This window comes from Ursus maritimus, unplaced genomic scaffold (genome assembly GCF_017311325.1).
Source record: "Ursus maritimus isolate PB19 unplaced genomic scaffold, ASM1731132v1 scaffold_9, whole genome shotgun sequence".
NCBI classification, from domain to species: domain Eukaryota; kingdom Metazoa; phylum Chordata; class Mammalia; order Carnivora; family Ursidae; genus Ursus; species Ursus maritimus.
The window spans coordinates 257,955-269,263 of record NW_024427107.1 but is presented as its reverse complement, the minus strand read 5'-3'; the positions used below and the strand labels follow the sequence as shown (position 1 = coordinate 269,263).

At 37.4% G+C, this 11,309-nt stretch overlaps 1 pseudogene; it reads left to right on the top strand.

Moving 5' to 3' along the window:
• The first annotated feature begins 2,227 nt into the window (after window positions 1–2,227).
• LOC103680667 lies at window positions 2,228–4,236 on the top strand (annotated as a pseudogene).
• The last annotated feature ends 7,073 nt before the right edge of the window (window positions 4,237–11,309 follow it).

Here is an 11,309-nt window from a genome sequence, read left to right as displayed (position 1 = left end):
ATCAAGATACCAATAACATTTTTCAAAGAACTGGAACAAACGGCTCTTAAATTTGTGCCCAGAAATGGACCCTCAGCTCTTTGGGCAACTAATCTTTGACAAAGCCGGAAAAAACATCCAGTGGAAAAAAGACAGTCTCTTCAATAAATGGTGCTGGGAAAATTGGACAGCTATATGCAAAAGAATGAAATTTGACCACTCTCTCACACCATACACAAAGATAAACTCCAAATGGATGAAAGACCTCGATGTGAGACAGGAATCCATCAAAATCCTAGAGGAGAACATAGGCAGTACACTCTTTGACATCGGCCACAGCAACTTTTTTCATGACACATCTCCAAAGGCAAGAGAAACAAAGAAAAAATGAACTTGTGGGACTTCATCAATATAAAAAGCTTCTACACAGCCAAGGAAACAGTCAAAAAACTAAGAGGCAGCCCACAGAATAGGAGAAGATACTTGCAAATGACACTACAGATAAAATATTGGTATTGAAGATCCACAAAGAACTTCTCAAACTCAATACACAAAAAACAAATAAATCATAAAATGGGCAGAAGATATGAATAGACACTTTTCCAATGAAGACATACAAATGGCTAACAGACACTTGAAAAAATGTTCAACATCATTAGCCATCAGGGAAATTCAAATCAAAACCACACTGAGATACCACCTTACGCCAGTTAGAATGGCAAAAATTGACAAGGCAGGAAACAACAATTGCTGGAGAGGATGTGGAGAAAGGGGATCCCTCCTACATTGTTGGTGGGAATGCAAGTTGGTACAGCCACTCTGGAAAACAGTGTGGAGGTCCCTTAAAAAGTTAAAAATAGAGCTACCCTAGGAGCCAGCAATTGCACTACTGGGTATTTACCCCAAAGATACAGACAAAGTGAAGAGAAGGGCCATTTGCACCCCAATGTTCATAGCAGCATTGTCCACAATAGCTAAATTGTGGAAGGAGCCGAGATGCCCTTCAACAGATGACTGGATTAAGAAGATGTGGTCTATATATACCATGGAACGTTACTCGGCCATCAGAAAGAACGATTTCTTAACATTTGCTGCAACATGGATGTGACTGGAGGAGATAATGCCAAGTGAAATAACTCAAGTGGAGAAAAACAATTATCATATGGTTTCATTCATTTATGGAACATAAGAAGTAGGAAGATCAGTAGGAGAAGAAAGGGAAGAAGAAAGGGGGGGGTAAACAGAAGGGGGAATGAACCATGAGAGACTATCGACTCTGGGAAACAAACTGAGGGCTTCAGAGGGGAGGGGGTGGGGGAATGGGATAGGCTGGTGATGGGTATTAAGGAGGGCACGTATTGCATGGTGCACTGGGTGTTATACGCAAGTAATGAATCATGGAACTTTACATCAAAAACTAAGGATGTACTGTATGGTGACTAACATAATAAAAAAATATTATTATAAAAAAAAAGAAACCTGTATTCCTTGTGGAGGGAGGGATACAGTATCCATTGCTTTACATATTCAATAAACATCCTTTAATATTTAAAAAAAAGTTAAAAAAATCTTTTTTTAAGAAAAGAAGAGATTTGAAAGACATATTAAATGGAAAAATGGTCAAGACAAACTACAGTGTTCTGGAATGGATATTTGGAAGATAAAGCTAGAAAAAAAAACTGGGTAGGCTGTGATGGGTATTAAGGAGGGCACATATTTCATAGAGCACTGGGTGTTATACGCAAATAATGAATCATGGAACACTACATCAAAAACTAAGGATATACTGTATGGTGACTAACATAACATAATAAAAAACTATTATTAAAAATAAATAAATAAATAAATAAATAAATAAATAAATAACATCTTTAAGAAAATAGAAAGAAAAAATGCAAGGACATTTTTACTGGAACAGAATCATGGCTCCTTTTGAGGAGAAAGGTGGTTGTAATTTGGATGAATCACAGAGATTTCTGTGATGGGATACCTAACATAGTTCTACATCTTCACTTGGGTGATGATTTCTTTACAAAATTTGATTAAGCTATAAATTTGTTTTCTGCCATTTTCTGTATGTTTCATCTTTCGACTGAAGAATAACAAAATCAAGGTCAAACTATGGTGAATAAGTGGTAGCATAAAACCTCTCACCCATAAGCACCCTTGTCTAGAGACCTACATTTAACTACCATTCATAGAGGCTACAAGCAGCAGTGTACATGTGTTTTTTTAACACTGAAACACAATGAACAGCAGAAATTGTGCTCCTTCACCTGAGGGCATAAAGGAACTATATCTTCAGGAAGTCAGAACAATTCAGAAGGTTTCTGTCTGCTGCATAATTCTCCCCTGTGTACTGAGTTACATGAAATACTGCCATCATAAAAGCAGCTAATTAACAGCAATAATTGTGCTTGGGTAGTGACCAAATTCACCTCAGAGACTTGGTGTTGCCAGCCAGAAATCAGACTGTTAAGGGAATTGTCTCCTAGAATCATGTTGGTTTTCTAACGGAAGTTAAGAAGAAAAGTGGTTAATGAGTCACCTGGGGGGGTGACATCCTTTTCTGTAAATTACCATCTCCTTCACCTACTAAGATTTGTTTTTTCATGGGATGCGTGGGTGGCTCAGATGGTTAAGCAGCTGCCTTCAGCTCAGGTCATTATCTCCAGGTCCTGGAATCAGGCCCTGAGTCCAGCTCCCTGCTCAGTGGGGTGTCTGCTTCTCCCTCTCCCTCTGCCTCTCCCCCTACCCATGCTCTCTCTCTCTCTCTCTCTGTATCTCTGTCTCAAATGAATAAATAAAATCTTTCTTTAAAAAAAAAGATTTGTTTTTTCAGTCTATCATCTATCTATTTTCTATCTGTTGATCTATCTGCCTCTTTATATTTTACCATGAAGACAAAAGAAAGCTCTTGAATGACAAGGAAAGCAAATAATAAAAACAATAGGAAGGGAAAAATTGCATCAACAATGGCAGCACTGCAATCTCCCTCAGCCTTTGAATAACTTCTTTTAACAGTATAAACTAAGGAGACTCTATCAGTCTCATTCTATGTATTCCAAAATTGCGTCTAAATTTGTATTCAACCAAATAAAGCGAACTGTTAAGGTCACTCCAAGCCATCCGAGTTAATATAATGAATACAGAATAATTGTTTAGTGTAATAATACCATTAAATGTGGCCCAATTCAATATTACATTCATTCCATCCTAGTCCACCACTCTTAGGATCCATTCCCATACATATGTTCTAGATGTCTATTGATAATCATATGGAAAATTTTACAGTTCTCTTGTTGTGTATTGCATCTTGTCATGAATTCCACTTTGTCCCTCACTCACTGCAGCTTTCTGGGACTTGAGCCTGCTTATAAGACTAGGAGTAATGTGAAGAGGTGGGGACAGGCACTGAGGATTATCGGCAGTCCTCTCTAGGGCAACCAACTCAGGAGAGGTCATTATAGTTTTCAGGTAAGCACACACAAATCTTTTCAGATAGAAAAAAGAAAACATGCTTCTACCAGTAAAAGAGGATTGAGAGAGTCTCTGGTTTCTGAGTTTGTATCACTGCAACCCAGTTCTTGGGAAACTGAAGTTTTTCTCATGTTGATATTCTCCTTGATCTCTTTAGGTATCATCCCAGGAAATCTCTTCATTTTCTTTTTAGTAATTTTAGACTCCCATTTACATTTTCCTATGTCCTTCCTCCTGGCCAACCTGTCCTTCATTCATGTGGACCTTTTTTTTTTTTTTATTACAGACCCTAAGATGATTACAGACCTTTCAAATCAATACAAGATAATTTATTTCCAAAGCTGCATGACACAGATATGTTTCATCCACATCATGGGAGGAGTGGAGATGGTGTTACTCATAGCCATGGCATTTGACAGGTACACAGCAATCTGTGAGCCTCTCATGACCCGAACATCAGGAATCCTACAATATGTGTTTCATTTGTGACTACTAGCTGGGTACTTGGGGTGGTCTCCATATGTCTCAATTTGTTTTCATTATGAACTTGTGCTTTTGTGGTCCTAATAAAGTAAAATCTTCCATTATGACTCTCCTAGAATCATAAAACTTGCATGCATATATGGAGGCAAGTTGGAATTTACTGCTGCTGGCAGCAGTAATGTCACGAGTATGAGCACCTTCCTTCTGCTAGTCCTTCCTGTATCTTCATTTTGGTCACTGTCTGGAAATGTTCTTCAAAAGACTGATCCAAAGCACATACTTCTCTGTGCCTGACCTTTCCCCACATCATCAAGTGATAATGCCTGTTCCTTGCTGACTTCTCTATCACCTGTGACTTGAATCCTGCCATCTATACATTACAGAACAAAGACATAAAAGTAGCAAAAAAAGACTGAACAAGCAGAGACAGGATTTCAGATTTTGCTGACTGAATCTGACTTTTGAGCTCTAAAACTATATGTCCATCAGCCACTTGGATACTCCCCTTAGGCTTCTATCATTGAACATGGTCAGATCTGGGCACAACATCTATCTCATGGAATAGAGTCCAACTACTAGAGCATTTATTCATAACCTCTACTATCATGGGAAATGTGAATCCACCATGATATGGGTTATTTTAGGAGACAGCATCACTATCTACTAAATTTTATGATTGAAATTGTGATCATTTTGACAATAGAAGGATATAATGACATCTCTTCTGCTTTCCATAGGTTGGCAAATGAACAGCAACCATGGTTTGGAGAATGTCAGGAATGATTACATCAAATATACATAGGACTAGTAATTCTATCTAGTTACTCAGGTTGTATTCCCTCAGAAGATAATCCAAAGACAAAATCTGATTGCCAGTAATTTGTTTGGAAGGTTATTTTTGACTATATGATTAAGGGAATAGAAAGTGAGACAGAGAAGAGAAGGTTGCTTATGTTGATAAATGTAACTAGGTTGCAAGCATACAATGGCCTTCTGGGGGACTCTACCAATTCTGTGGCTTAGAATTATCCCAACTGAAGGGAAAGGAGCTGGAATACTTTTTCTTTTTTTTAAGATTTATTATTTACTTATTTATTTATTTGAGGGGGGGAGTGGGGTATGGAGGAGACAGAAAGGGACAAGTAGGCTTGGTGCTGAGCACGGAGTCTGATGCGGGGCTCGATCCCAGGATTCTAAGAACATGACCTGAGCCAAAATCAAGAGTTGGACATTTAACTGACTAAGTCACTCAGGCATACCTACTTTTTTATTTTTAAAGCTTGTTTTAACTCCTTAGCATGTCCAGTCGTTCCCACACAGACTACTGTGCATTCCAGGAAGCCAGAGGAGAAAGCATCAGGTAGGTGTTCAGGTACCTGCGGTAGAAAAACATCTCCTTGTTTGGAAGCAAGAAATGCCACAGCATATCCCTCTTTTTAAAGAACTTAGTTCCCTTTACCTTATACTGTCATAGATTCTTCAAAGTGGTGGCTGTTTTAGCTTTCACAAAAGGAAGATTTAAAACAGGAGTGACAAGCTACGGCAGCACTGTTGCTCATAGCTGATGGTTAGATTCTCCTCTATCACCCATTCTAAATCCCCCTGGCCTCAGACGGTTCTTCTGATGATCTCTGTTACTTGTCTGCTGAGGTGAGCCAGTGTTTTATGAGCAGGTTAGCCCTGGTTGAAGTGTTCCTGCCCATCTACTGTTGCTACAGTTGCTCCACTACAGTTATCATCCATCACGGAGCCAACAAGGCATGCCTCAGTGGATCCCTAGTTTTAGACAAACTCTTCACTGTATCACCCATTAACAAGCAGCAACCTGGTATTTATCCAATATGGGATAAAAATGAGGTAATTCGATCTTCTGAATGCTCGTCTTCCAATGTGAGGAACCCCAAATGACAGAAAAGCAGGTAAACACTTTAGGTTTATTATAACCCGTACTGGGTCTCCCAAAAGAAGCAGTCTCCCCACTACAACAAAACCTAAAATGTGAGGGCAGAGAACAGAAATTATGCAAGAACTCCACTGAGACTTATGGTAAGATTTATGATTTTCTCTACCCCTTTGCTTGCAAAACCTATGTATTTTTACCAACAAGGGACACAGCACCATCTAAAGGTCACAGGATCAAAGCATATACGTTGAAGCATAGACCCCAACTCTGCAAGGTATCATCTTCACTGGTGCCTCAGGTGTAACTGTAACAGGCTATTCCAATGTTCTATCAGATCAACAGCTCCTAGTCATGCAATGTAGGAAAAACAGGTTCCTTTGTTCTGCATGCTTATGTGTACTTTCTTAGATATAAAGCGGGTAGTCTTGGTCTAAGGAAATATTATGCAAGATTTCGTACTGGAAATCAGACACTGCAAACACTTGGAGTGTGATGCAAGCCAAAGCACTCGAATTAGGAAAGATAATACATACTCAATATATGAATCTCCATAAGGATAAATCTCTATCTCCTTCAGTTTACAAAGGGTTCAGTGTTGGTAACTACTGTCAACAGATTGATTTCAGTCCTTGAAACATGGTACCATTTCAAAGATCTCCCTGTGCTGCTGACAGGTCAAACAGTCTACAGTGGCAGTAAGTAGCAAAAATGCATGTAACAGAAAGCTCACTCTGTAAAGACTATACGTAGCCTTCCCTTCTACCACAAAATCTACTTCATTCGTGGGTCCACTGTGCAAGCATTATGTTAGCTGAGGACAGCGCAACCATCTAGCCTTTCAATTACCTAGTTCAACACGTTACACCTAATGATTCCTTAAACTAAATTCTCATTGTTCAAATAAGTGGTGTAATTTCACTCCCCTGGTTGAAACCTGACACATTCCACTCCAAAGAAAAAGAAAAAGAAAAACTTAAACAATTTCACTAGGGAATTCTCCAAACATGTAACAGAAAAAACATTCTAAATCTCTTTTAGAAATATATAAAAAAGATGAAACAGTTTATATGACTGAGATAAAATAAAGGATCTGACTATCATACAAAAGACACAACAGAGTTCTTACTCAGTTACACACTTTTCTAATAATTCAAGGATATAGGTAACTGCAAGACACAAGTGGAGCAGATGTCTGAGAGTGCCAACGTAACTCCCCAGGTTTTCTTTTGTTGCACAAGGATGTTACCTGGCCCAGATATAATAGATGAAGTCTCCAATGATACATGAAGTCTACCACTTACAGAAGGGAGGTATTTTGGTCATGACATATCTCCTTTTTATATTCCAATATGTACAAAGTAAACATTAATATTTTGTTGTGTGTTGTGTTTCATAAATCATAAAGTTCAGGTTCATTTACCAGAGCAAACTAAAATGACAATATATATCTTGTTAACATTTCATTATCTATCATCTAATAGGGACCACTAAGAGGAGATCCAGTTACCATGTTTTCATGGAGATTTGAACAATTTCTTCCTGTTACTCCCATTCATCCTCTCCTCCTCCCTATACCTCCCTCTGTCTCTGTCTCTCTCTCTCTCCCCACTCCATCATTTTGCCATGACCATGAAACAGAGAATGGTTATAGACCGTTCTTAAACCTTTCCTTCCAATAACCAGGTTTTTAAAAAGACAATAACATTATAAGAAAGTAAAATTATAAAAGTTTGTATATCCTTAAAGATATAATAACGTAAGAAGTAATGATAAAATAAAAACAGTGATATGTAAGTAAAAGAAAACATCAGGGTAAGTTAGTTTTATTTCAGAATGCAAGGTTGTTTTAACATTTGAAAATCAAAGGAATTCACCACATCAAGTATATGAAGGAGAAAAAAATCATACTAACATTTTTATAAATACAGAAAATGCATTCTATTAAATCCAATACCCATTCTCAATAAATCTCATAACAAAAGTCTCAGCTAACTAGGCATAAAGGGTGTACCGGGTTGAACAGTGTCCCCACAAAATTCACGTCCATCCAGAACATCAGAATGTGATCTAATTTGGAAACAGAGTTTTTGCAGATGTAATTAAGGTAAGGATCAAGCTATCATCACACTGAACTAGGATGGACTTTAAATCTAACACGTGTCCTCATAAGAGACAGAAAAGACACAAACGAGGGAGGCTATGTAAACACAGAGGCAGAGATTGGAATTATTCTGTCACAAGCCAAGAAATGCCAGGAGCCACCAGGAGATGGAAAAAGCAAAGAAAAATTCTTACCTAGAGTCTTCAGAGGGCATGTGGACCTGTTAACTACTTGATTTGGACTTCTGGCCTCCAGAACCTTCAGAAAATAAGTTCCTAGATTTTTAAGCCACAAAATTTGTGGTAATTTGTTACAGCAGCCCTAGAAAAATAAGATAGGAGGGAACTTATTCTGATAAATAGTATTTACACAAAAACTACAGGACACATTGCAGGTAATGTGATATATTAATAGCTTTCCCCTGAGATCAGAAATATGTCCACATTCTTCTTACAACTATTTCTATTTTGTATTTTACAAAGGGTATCACATGTAAAATAAAACAAAAATATTAAATAAAATGTATTAAAATTGAATGTTATAAATAAAACATTTCTTCACAGACATTAGTAGCTACAAGTTAATTACTTTCCCACAGGCTCATGCAGCATACCCTACCTCTTTATAAATAGTATTTAGTACACTATTGCCTGATGCTTTCAATAAATGGTAAAATAAATGAGATAGTCTTAGTACAACAAAATATAAACATAGTTTCCAAAGTGTTTTAAAAGCAAAAATATGCAAGCAATGAAAACTGAGCTGTCATCAAAGCAACACCAAATTCACAAAATTTTCAAAAATCCAACTATAAGTCTTAAAATCAACTGGAAACTATGACATATCAGGAAGAAAATAAATATAGCACTCACATTGTTTTAAGTTGAAAGTACAGTATGATTTTTAAAACACTAGGAAGGTAACCAACTTATGTAAGGCAGGGCATCTCAACTTCAGCACTATTGACATTTTGGGGAGTCTAAGTCTTTGTTGTGGGGAGCTGTCCTGCATGTTGCGGGATTTATGACAGTATGTCTCACCTATACCCAGTAGATGCCAGTAGAAGCAAAGCTCACCCCCCACATTGTGAGAACCAAAAATATCTCCAGACATTACCAAATGTCCCTAAGGGACACAATCATCCTGGGTTGAAGATCACTATTTTAAGGGTAATTATGGATTTTCATTCAGTTCCTTCTTATGGAACTCACATTATACGCCAACTTCAAGCATTTAGTCTGTACTAAGAACTAGCAACACATCAGAAATGTATTATTATAAGAAATATATTATAAAAGGCATCCAAATGGTCAAGGAATAGGTCAAACATTCACTACTACAGATGATATGGTACTCTAGAGAAAACCCAAAAGACTCCACCAAAATTTGCTAGAACTGATACACCAAATTCAGCAAAGTCACAGGATACAAAATCAACATACACAAATCTGTTGCATCTCTATAAACTTATAATGAGCCAGCAGAAAAAGGAATTAAGGACTCAATCCCATTTACAACTGCACCAAAAACCATAAGATACCTAGGAATAAACCTCACCAAAGACATAAAAGATCTGTATTATGAAAACTATAAGACACTGATGAAAGAAATTTAAGATGACACAAAGAAATGGAAAAACATTCCATGCTCATGCACAGGAAAATATTGTTAAAATGTCTATACTACCCAAAGCAATCTAGACATTTAATGCAATCAAAATAATACCAGCATTTTTCACAGAGCTAGAACAAACAACCATAAAATTTGAATGGAACCACAAAAGATCCCAAATAGCCAAATAACCAAATAGCCGAAACAATCTTGAAAAAGAAAAGCAAAGCCAGAGGCATCACAATTCCAGACTTTAAATTATATTACAAAGTTGTAGTCATCAAGACAGTATGGTACTGGCACAAAAACAGACACCCTAGAGCAATGGAACAGAATAAAGAACCCAGAAATGGACCCACAACTATATGGTCAACCACTCTTCGACAAAGCAGGAAAGAATATCCAATGGAAAAAGACAGTCTCATCAACAAATGGTGTTGGGAAAACTGGACAGCCACATGCAGAAGAATGAAACTGGACCACTTTCTTATACCACACACAAAAACAAATTCAAAATGGATAAAAGACCTAAATGTGAGACAGGAAACCATAAAAATCCTAGAAGAGAGCAGAGGCTGTAACCTCTTTGACATCGACCATAGCTACTTCTTACTAGATATGTCTCTGAGGCAAGGGAAACAACAACAAAAAAATAAACAATTGGGACTTCATCAAAACAAAAAGCTTCTGCACAGTGAAGGAAACAATCAACAAGACTAAAAGGCAATGCACAGAATGGAATAAAATATTTTCAAACGACATATCTGATACAGGGTTAGCATGGAAAATCTGCAAAGAACTAATGAAACTCAACACCAAGAAAACAAATAATACAGTGAAGAATGGACAAAAGACATGACTACACATTTTTCCAAAGAAGACATCCAGAAGGGCAACAGACACATGAAAAGATGCTAAAAATATCACTCACAATCAGGGAAATAAAAATAAAAACTACAATGAGACATCACCTCACACCAGTCAGAATGGCTAAAATTAATAACTCAGGAAACAAAAGATGTTGGCAAGGATGAAGAGAAAGGGGAACCCTTACACAGTTGGTGGGAATGCAAACTGGTGCACCACTCTGGAAAACGATACAGTGGTTCCTCAAAAAGTTAAAAATAGAACTAACCTATGATCCAGCAATTGCACTACTACGTATTTACCCAAAGGATACAAAAGTACTAATTCAAAGGGATACATGCACCCTGATACTTATAGTAGTATTATCAGCAATAGTCAAATTATGGAAAGAGCCCAAATGTCCACTGACTGATGAATGGATAAAGAAGATATGAGATATATACAAATTCCATATATATATATCCACGCTCATGGATCGGAAGAATAAACATAGTTAAAATGTCTATGCTACCCAGAGCTATCTACACTTTCACTGCCATCCTGATCAAAATACCAATGACATTTTTCAAAGAACTGGAAAAAACAGCCCTTAAATTTGTGTGGAATCAAAAAAGGCCCCAAATTGCCAAGGAATTGTTGAAAAGGAAAAACAAAGCTGGGGGCATCACAATGCCGGATTTCAAGCTATACTACAAAGCTGTGATCACAAAGACAGCATGGTACTGGCACAAAAACAGACACATAGACCAATGGAACAGAACAGAGAAGCCAGAAATGGACCCTCGGCTCTTTGGGCAACTAATCTTTGACAAAGCAGGAAAAAACATCCAGGGGAAACAAGACAGTCTCTTCAATAAATGGTTCTGGGAGAATTGGACAGCTATA